We start from the raw sequence: 10,465 nt of genomic DNA on the forward strand, positions 1-10,465 counted from the left end.
TAGAGGGCCCCTCCTCACGCTAGAGCAAAAGTCCCAGTCACCGGGAGCCTCCTAGAAGGACTCAGCAGAGAGAGCTTTGCCACTTTGTGCTGTTACAGTAGAAGTCCAGTGTGTGGCTGTGGAGGGGCAGGTGGGCTTCCCCTGATTTCTCTTTATGTCCAGTGAACAGTGTTGTGTCCTTCCTTGTAGCATTTGAAAATGATTTACTGGAATTACAAAACCTATTTTCCTTTAAATTTCAGCTTTGGCTCTGGCTGCTTTTTAGAATAATGCAAGATAAAAATCATACCAGAGGACTAGAACTGAAGAGGGAACGGGAGACTTGGTATTTAAGCAGCTTGAATGGTTTCCTTTCTTTTCTTTATTTTTAAAGAAATGCACTTGCCTATGATACTGTCTCTCCAGTGAAATGATTACTCCTCAATTACTCTATTGATACAATATTGTGCATGCTAGTGTTGTATTTCTATACAGTAGCTTGAAATTTATTAACTTATACTGTAGGTGTTATGTATTCCTATGACAAAAAAATTAAGTCTTCAAATTTTTAAAAGTTTTTTAATTTAATTTTTCCTTTTGGGGGTAAAGTTTGCTCTACCAAATAGTGATCGTAACAAATTGATCTGTTTTGGATGTTGCTATAGTGACATGCAGTTACATATTTTGTTTCTAAGGGGGGGACAAAAGAAACACCAGTGTTAGCTTAATCTTAATGTCTGGTGTTTGTCATGGTGAAATTATAACTATTACAGTGTAGGAGAACGTTGACTATGTTCTCTGAATCAGCCTTTGTGCTTTTTGTCATGTTATGCAGTGATATTTTTAAGGTCTAATCAGTGATTATTTTTCCAACTCCGTGTTTCTCTAAGGAATTATTTCGCACACGGACCATTCTTAGCAGTTTTCCTCAGTGATGGAATATCATGAATGTGAGTCATTATGTAGCTGTCGTACATTGAGCAAATAAACTTACAGATCTGATGTCAGTGCTGCTTAGTTTCACTTAATGAGTTGAATTTGTCCCTTGCGTTTGAAGGTCTGGTTGGGTGTGGGTGTTTTCTCCTCCTCCTGCCAAGGAATGAGGTTGGAGGGGGTGTGGGGCCAGACAGTGTGTGCTGTAAAGCGACTGACTATATCTGGGAACTAGACCTGAAAACCAAGGGCTCGGGTGTGCTCAGTGGAAGAGCACTTGTCTAGCACACGTGAGATCCTGGGTTTGGTCCCTCTACCACACAAGTCAGAAAGACAGCACTGCACCTTTTGGGCCTCCCGTTTCTCTTAAGAAACAAGCTGTTCAGCTAGATCACTGAGGACTGTCCTGGGACCTGATGGTGAGAAACAGACCTGAGTTTCACGGCAGCTGAGCTCTATGGCCTTGTGTTCAAAAGGTGTCAGTGAGGTGGGTGTGAGGGGCGCTGTGTCATGGCTATGGGGCAGGGGTTGACCACAGGAAAGAATGCCAGTGTAAAGCCTTTCTGCCTGTCAGCAGGTGCATGTTTCAGCAGAAGGGGATGACGTGGACTCACACAGTGGCAGAAGACAGCCTTTTAATTTCCTAAGCAGTTTTAGCTTGCTTTTGAAGTGTGATGACGCCTGTGAACAGGCTTGTTCTGTGCTGATGAAGTCACCTGTGTTCACTTCGTCATTCAGACTACCCTGAGAGTGAAGGGTGGCTGTGAAACTAGCCATGACTGATGGGCCCAGGGGCCCACTCCTGACCGATAACCTCACTGTTCCCTATCCCGGGTCATTGTGCTGACCCCAGGCTGCCTCTGCCCTGCTAGGAAGCACCCTGCAGCACATGTTGGTGGAGCTGAGCTCTGTTGAGGGAGTCTCTGAGGGCAGAAATGGACCAAACATCCCACGGCAGGAAAGTACAGCTGTAGACACTGTCAGAACCGCTAGATGGATTTAGACATGGTCACCGAGGCTATTCAGAAAGAGCTCAGCTGGGTGTGGTGGCATACACTTTTGAACCCAGCAGTGGGGAGGCTGAGGCCAGGAGGATTACTGTGAGACCAGCCTAGGCTACATAGTTAGTTCAGGGCCACTCTGAATTACAAAGTGAGATCTTAGATCTTGTCTTAAAAAAAAAAATCCTGGGCCGGGGATTTAGCTCAGCGGTTTGGTGGCCTGCCTTGCAAGCGCAAAGATTCGAGTTCAATCCCCGATACCAAAAAAAAAAAAAAAAAATAGCCCAAAGTACTGGCGTAATCTCTGTGTTCCTACATGGCAAAATGCTTATTAATTGGAATTTGCCCAAAGCATTGTTACACACCCCCACATACTGGGGATTCAACCCAGGGCCTTTGCACTGAGCTAAAGCCCTAGCCTTTTTAATTTAGAGACAGTCCTGCTGAATTGCCCAGGGTACAGCTCAAAACTTTTGAAACAGGGTCTTGCTTTTCCCCTGACTGGCCTCAGATTTCAGGGCTAAAGTAATCCTCCCACAGGAGCTTCCTGATTAGCAGGGACTATAGGTACTGCTGTCACACCCAGTATCCACAGTTTTTTTTTTTTTTTTTTTTTTTTTTTGTTTGTTTGTTTGTTTGTTTTTTGAGACAGGATCTCACTATGTAGGTCAGGCCAGCCTTAAACACTATGTAGTCCAGGCTGGCCTCAAACTTGAGGCAATCCTCCTGCCTCAGCCTCCTGAATGCTGGGATTATAGGTGTGTGGCACCGTATTGGCCAGAATCCAATTTTAAGAGTTGCTTAATGGGAGATTCTCAAAATTTTTATCTAGAACCTCTTTACATAGCTCTGAAGAGCTTTTGTTTATATGAAGATGAATATAAAAAATTAGAAGTAAAAATATTAGTTTAAAGATGAAACAGTATTACGTGTTAATTTCTTGGAAAATCATTATTTTGCAAAACCACGGGGTAGCATTGTTTCTCAATTCTACAGATGTCTCAGTAGCTGAGTCATTTGGACTCTAGCTGCTTCTGAATGCAGTCCACTGTGATCACGTTAAGGATTTCAAAAATGTGAATTGGAAAGGAGGGCCCTCAAGACTGGGTTGACTGGCAGAAAAAGAATCAGCTAAGCACGTTCTCATACTTCATGACTTTCAGTGCTCTGGGTTAGGCACAAAGGGTCAAGGTCCTCTTGCCCATTGCATTCTAGAATTTAAAAAATAACCAATAGTGTGAAGCAATAAAGGCAAGGGACTGGGCTGGGGCAGTGGTTACGGGGAATGACTCACCCACTGCTGAAGGCATCCACAGAGCAGCATTCTCCATTCCAAGAACTCTGGGAGGTGTGTTAGTGCTGGGGACCACGTCCCAGGTGGCTTTCCTCCGCTCTATTTCTGCGTGATTACCACATGCATTGGCCTCTGCACTGGTCAGCTGAGACTGTTGACTCACCAAGAATGGCAGCTCAGTTCTCAGAGACGCAGGAGGAACAGCATCTGTACTCTGTCTCACACTGTTCCTTGATGTGAAGTGGCCACCTGCCTGATGGGTTACTCAGATAAAGAACCTGTTCACTGGCTAGCCTGCTGGCCTGAATATTCCAATTCTGGTGTGGATGGCCACAACCCCACACTGGTTCCTCTCAGAAACCAGGGACATGTGACCAGTGAGGGGTCAGGCGAGGGGCTAGAGCACACGGGCAAGAAGGTGTCATCAAGATCTCCCAGGCCAAGTGAAGTGCTAACTAGGCACCCAGTTAGCCACAGGACTGGAAAGGAAGGGAAAATTAATAGAATCAGTTTGAGAAACATTAGTATTTTTTGTTTTTTTCTTATTTTTTCCCCCAGTACTGGGGATTGAACTCAGGGCCTTGTGCTTTTAAGGCAGGCACAGTGCCACTGAGCTAAATCCCTGGTGCTAATTTTTTCAAGGCAAGGTGTCACTGTGTGGTTCAGGCTGGCCTTGAACTCACTTTGTTTTTTCTGAGACAGGTTCTTACTATGTAGTTGAGATTGACCTGGAACTCACTAAGTAGCCCAGGCTGGTCTCAAACTCACAGCGATCCTCCTGGCTTAGCCTCCTGAGTGCTGGGATTACAGGAGTGCGCCACCAAGCTCGGCATCTTGAACTCACTTTGTAACCTAGGCTGGCCTCAAACTCGCAGGGATCTTCCTGCCTCAGCCTCCTGGGTGGTTACATTACAGGCATGCCCCCACAATTCCTGGCTTGGCTTGGCTTTGTTTTGTTTGTTACTCTACTCAGCCCGCCTAGGGGCAAATGGTTTGACAAAAGGTGACCCTAAAACATTTCCTACATAAGATAAACAATGTGTTTACAATCTTATTCTATAAATTCCCTGACTCTTTGTTTAAAAAAACCTTATAAAAAATACTTCAGCCCCTGAGCAGTTGCCTCTCTGAGCCACCTAATTCTGAGAGTACCGTCTGGCCAGACTAATAAAAATCTTTTACCATCTAGGCTGATATGTTCCTTCCTGGGTTTCTCGATTCTCTATCATGTTCCCAGAGCCTCGCTGGGTGTTAGGGCCCAGCATCGTGGAGACCTTTTGGCTGTTCACACTCCGTGAAGTAAAAATGAGACTTTAGGTCTTACAGATTACAGGCATGCCCCCACAATTCCTGGCTTGGCTTGGCTTTGTTTTGTTTGTTACTCTACTGGGGAATGAACCCAAAGCCCTTTTTCTTAATTTGAGAATAGGGTCTGAGTGACTTAAGTTGCCTAAATTAGGCTTGAATTTGAAACCGTCCTGCCTCAGCTGAATTAGCAGTATATGCATGTTACTAAATACAGTAGGGTGTAGTTTAAAACAGATTTTTGTATTGTCTTCAAGCTAAGAGTGAGGAGGCAGTAGGTGGCCCACAAAGCTAAAATATTTACTGTCTAGCAGGTCATTTGCTGGTCCTTGGTTTATCAGTAACTCCCCACCATGCCTGTTAACCAGTCAACCTTTCATTGCAAATTCCTAGCTGTAACCACTTCCTTCTGTTTCTTCTAATGTGGGTCAGTTTGAGATGGGAGCCCTCCCCAGTACTGGGGGGATCAAACCCATCTAGGGCCTTTGTACTGAGCTGAATTCCTAGCCTTTTAAATTTTTAAAATTTTCAGACAGTGTCTCACTAAGTTGCTTAAATTGCCCAGGCTGAGCTCAAAATTTGTGATTCTCTTTCCTCAACCTTCCAGAATTCTGGGATTACAAGCATGCATCTGGCTGGACACTACTGTGACTTTATGGATAAATTTTTAAATGTGGTGGCCCTGAGAAAAACCTCAATTTGACCCCAGTGAAAGGGTAGCTAGGTAGATTTGGGACACTTTCCCCTTAGCTTTTGATTGATTTTGAAAGTTTTAAAACAAAAATTTAATAACTTGTTACACAAGGCCTGCTACTTGATACATGAACATTTTGTCATGTTTAACTGTATTTCTCTGTGTGGGACCTTGGAAGTAAGTTGTCACATGCTATTCCTTCCATGTGTTCATCATATTTTTCGTAAAAATGACATTCTCAACAAGCTACAATAGTGCACAACTATAATCCCAGGAGGCTGAGGCAGGGGTATCACACATTGGAGGCTGCTGCAGGCAATTCTGGTCAGGCCGTCTGGATAAAAAGGGCTGGGGGTATGGCTCAGTGGTCACACTAGCATGCGTGCCTTGGGTTTGATCCCCAGTACCAAAACAACACAAAAAATACACCAATAATCCCAGAACTCTGGGAGGCTGAAGCAGGAAGATTATACGTGGGTAAACTTAGTTACTTTGTGAGACCCTATTTCCAAAAATAAAAAGGGCTAGGGATGGGATGTAGTCCTGTGGGAAGGCCTTGGTTCAGTCTCCAGTACTTAAAAAATGCAAACCAAACCATAGTAACCAAAATATTGCCACACCAAGCAATAATCCCATAGTGTAAATTCATATTCAGGTCTCCCCAAAATGCAGTTGATAGTTTTACCTCCCCTCCCACACCAACAAGGATATAATTTAAATCTATTAAGTGTGTTTCATTGTTAGGCTTCTTTAGCCTCTATTTTCCTGGTACCGGTGGCGGAACCACTGAGCTAAATCCCCAGCTTTCATTCTTTAGCCTCTAAATTTCTTCTAAGACATTGGCTTTTCCAAGAGATGTCTGCTTGACAGTCTCCAAGGACATCCCACATTCTAAGGTGTGGCCAGCTGCTCTCCTCACCCTTAGCTTATTCCCACCCTGTCGGGGCACCGTTTGTCTTGTCTAAGGACATGGACACACTCACTGCAGCGCTAGGGAGGAGCAAGGCTCCATTGCTGAACCACGCCTCTGGACCCCTGCCTGGGCATTCTGCTGGTCTTCACTGGTGCCTGTGTTGTCCACAAGGCTCAGCCAGCACCAGGGATTGTCGAGCTAACAAGGCCACAACTGCTCTTAATAAGGAGGCTGAAAGACTGACCACCACCCATGAGAACCATCACGCTTCATGGTTTGAGCCTTCTAGGCAAGGTTTTGCCTCACAGGCTCCTGCCTTCCCTGGGTGGGAAGAGTATTGGGTGGATTCTCGGAACACCTGCTTTGCTCAGCAAACTCCTCGCCAGCACCCGCTTGGCCTGGTGAAGCCTTGCGGGCTGCAGCTCTTCTGCCCCACCATGCAGGGCAGTCTCTTGGGAACAGGCCTGAGAGCGAGTCTGCAGCGGGGGGACCTACAGCTGGGGGGCTACTTCCCACTACTGTGGACACATTCCCACCACTTACACGTTGACACCCCGCCTTCTGACCTGAAGCGATTTAGACATGGGGTTTCTATGGTTCTCGGGATTTTGTTCTGGAGTTTTGGGGCAGTGCTGGGTGTCGAATTCAGAGCCTTGCCCATGCTAGGAAAATGCTCACAAGGTACATCCAGTTTTGGTTATCAGTTCATTAGAGCCAGACGGGAAGGCTCATTTTGCATTCCGCTAGGTTTATCAGAGCAAAATACCAAAAGATTTTTTTGGTATTTTTGGTATTTTTTTTGGTATTTCATGGCATACAGGGGCTTTGGCCTGCGAAGTTGGAAGGCTGCTGTTTCTGAAACATTCCTTGCTGGGAACAACACTGTGACCCCTCAGTTATGAGTTCTAGAGAGGCTAACAACAGGTGGTTGAAAAGTGAAGAGTAAAGGCAACCCATTCAAGACCCCTTCTGTCTCTCAGGAGCTATTCCTATTCCCCATTCCTCTTTTCTTACTCTTAAAAAAAGTGAAAAAATGTTCTCAAAAAAAAAAAATTTCTGATGGGCCACGGATTTAGCTCAGTGGCACCGCGCCTGCCTCGAAAGCACAAGGTCCTGAGCTCAATCCCTGGTACTGGGGGCGGGGGGTTTCTCTAGCCCTAAATCAGATTTAGCAAATAAAGGCTGGACACTATAAAGGACAGAGCACCTTGTAGCTAATAGCATTTTGGGTCCTTTATCTGTTTTTTTGTTTTTTGGTACCGGGGATTGAACTCAGGTACTTGCGCTTGCAAGGCAGGCCACTGAACCGCTGAGCTAAATCCCCGGCCCTGGGTCCTTTATCTGTTTTTTTGTTTTTTGGTACCGGGGATTGAACTCAGGTACTTGCGCTTGCAAGGCAGGCCACTGAACCGCTGAGCTAAATCCCCGGCCCTGGGTCCTTTATCTGTGTAATCTCCCTAAATGCTGTCCAAATCCCCAAGATCAAAAGGTTATGTCCCACTACTGTGGTGGAAGCAAAAATATCATAGCTTGGGCTGGGGATTTAGCTCAGCGGTTCTGCCTCCAGCTTCGCAAGTGTAAGGTTACGAGTTCAATCCCCGGTACCTAAATAAATAAAATAATAGTTTAATGGTACCAGGGCCAAAATGAAAGTGGGAAGGCACAAAAAACCAGCTCTGATGCACCCTCTCGTGGCTTCAGCAATCAGACGCAGCAGCGACAGGCTACAAAATGCTGCAATGATGCTGGTTTGCAGGGCCCTGGAGTTGCCAGGGAAATCCACATCCCTCCTGGCCTAGGACTGGCCCCACCTCACTGCCCCACCTAGGCGCGCCAGCGCTGCTGTCCTCTGCTGCCCCCCAGTGGGCGTCGTCGGCTTTCTGCCACCGCCTCCTTCCAGGCAGGGCCTGGACTGGAAGGCAGTGGCGCGCCTTCTAGGCTAGCCCAACACCGACCCCAGTCCATCTAGGGTTCCAACTCCGAGTTTCTCTCCCCAGATGCCTGGGCGCCAGGAGAAAGTCTGCTGCCGGTTGCTCTCGCGGGTCTGTTTCGCACTAGCGAGCCAGAATCCCCTTTGCAACTCCGGCCCTCGCTGGTGGCCAAGGTGCCCGGATGTGAACAGGGTAGGGCGTTGGCTCAGCTCGCAGCCGCGCCCGGCGGTGCAGCTGACTTCCAGCGCGGGCGCGAGGAGAGCCAATCACAGGCCAGGCTCTCCCCACCCCGCCAATGGCCAGCCTGTTGCTAGGGCTCGCGGCCTTGCTCCGGAACCTGCCTGCTCCCGGGCCTCAGGGCTGTATTCCCTTCTGACACCACCCTCAGCCTGCCGCGGAGCTTTCTGTCCCTTGTTCACCCTCCTCTTTGCCATCCTCCTCTGTTCACCCTTCGTTGTCAGAGAAACCTGGTCCGGGGTCTGGAGGACATCACACCTATTGGGCGTTATTGACCGCTATAGGTGCGGTCCTTAGAAGGAGCTGGTTTTGTAGTACGGAGTTACAGGATTCGATTTGTTGCCGCCTCCCTTTTCAGCAACACTAGAAGCTCTTTTTTTTTTTTTTAATGGTACCGGGGATCGAACTCGGATCCTTATGCTTGCGAGGCAGGTGCCGGAACCACTGAGCTAATCCCAGCTTTTTTTTTTTTTTTTTTTTTAAACAAGGGTTAAACTCCCTAGGCTGGGCTCAAATCCACGATTCTTCTGATCCTTCTGCCCCTCAGCCTTCGAGAGTTCTAGGGTTATGGGATGTACCACTACTCTGGAGCTGTTCTTAACTGCAGATCTCATACTGGAAACCGCCCTAGGAAGTCTGCATTAATCCCTTACGCAGAGGAGGGCACCAGTTAACCCTTGGGCCAACCCACACAGTCACTGAGTAGTTGGAAAGGAACGCTGCCACCTGGATCGTTGCATCACAGCTGGCTCCACGGAAGAGTGAAGGGGGGAGGGGCTGACGTCTGGAAGACAGACCAGCCTTTCTCTGCTCTTCCTGGCCCTCCGCAACTGGCCTCAGTCTGCCTGTCCAGCCTCGGAGATGCGAGATGTAAGTGTCCTAGGTGTACCTCCCAATCCCCATGCTCCTGACACACGGTTACAGCTTGACACTCCATAGTGGCCACTGAGGTGCGGGGCTGTCCCCCATAATCAGCCTGGAAAGGGGTCACAAGTGAGGCGGGAGCGCAAGCAAACACCACAGTCGCTCCTCACAGAGTTGTATAATCAGGCCAGGAGGGGAACTGAGTTGCCCAAATCACCGTCTAACCTGGATTTATGAATTCAAGACCAGTTTCAGTGTGACTACTGTTTGGAAAGGCTAGGTTTCTGTTATTCAGCAATGTACCATTTTCTTTTGGGGAAGAAAGCATAAGGACTTTGTGGTGGCACATGCCTTTAATCCCAGGAATCTGGAGGGTGAGGCAGGATTGCTGCAAGTTCAAGGCTAGCCTGAGCTCCATAGTCTGAAGCCAGCCTGAACTACCTAGCTGCAAGAGCCTGTCTTTAAAAAAAAAAAAGTGGATTGCACTATTACATAAAACTAAACTATTACATGTATGATTCACATATTCAACTTCATCTTTCAGATTCAAAAACTCAAGCTTAGTGCCTTGTACAAGGTTCCCACAGGTAAAAAGTAAGGAGCCCCAGGGCCAGTTTGACATTAGTGCCTCAGCAGCCATCCATGATCCTCTGCTGCCTCTTAGTGGCCCAAGATTGCTATGAGGATTCAGTCAGACAGTGTGATTGGCAGCTGGCAGGTGCCTAAGGCATGCCAGCTCTGAGCAGTGCCAGACACAGCGATCAACACTGCCTGCTCCAAAAGTGTCCTGGGCGGAGTGGGGGCTCGGGACCCAGGCCTTGGTTGCCAGACCCACAATGGCAGTCAGAGCTTACAACCAAGAGGGAGAGTGGGGTCTTCCAGGAGGGAAATTCCAGCAGGCCTGAGGCCCAAAGCATTGAAGAACTAGGTCAAAGGCTTGGTGGGTATGAGGCAGGGTTGGGTCAGATTTTGTCTCCTGCCTCTATTTCTGCTCCAGGTCTGGCAAGGCCTAGAACTGGGTGAAGATTCCCAAAGGTTCTAGGGTAGAAGCTGGGTGTGGTGATGCACGTCTATTATAATCCCAGCACTCTGGGAGGCTGAGGCCAGGGAATCAAAAATTTGAGTCTAGTTTGAGCAACTTGGCAATTTAGCAAGATCTCTGTCTTTAAGAAAGGGCTGGGGGTGTAGCTCAATGCAAAGGCCCTGATTAAATCCCTGAAACTGCAATTAAAACAGTAAATAAATAAAAATGTTCTAAAGCGCAAGGTCTTGAATTCAATCCACAGTACAAAAAAAAAAAAAAAAAAAAAAAAT

The sequence above is a fragment of the Fukomys damarensis genome, unplaced genomic scaffold (genome assembly GCF_012274545.1).
Source record: "Fukomys damarensis isolate Sample0158 unplaced genomic scaffold, DMR_v1.0_HiC HiC_scaffold_17, whole genome shotgun sequence".
Lineage (NCBI taxonomy): Eukaryota > Metazoa > Chordata > Mammalia > Rodentia > Bathyergidae > Fukomys > Fukomys damarensis.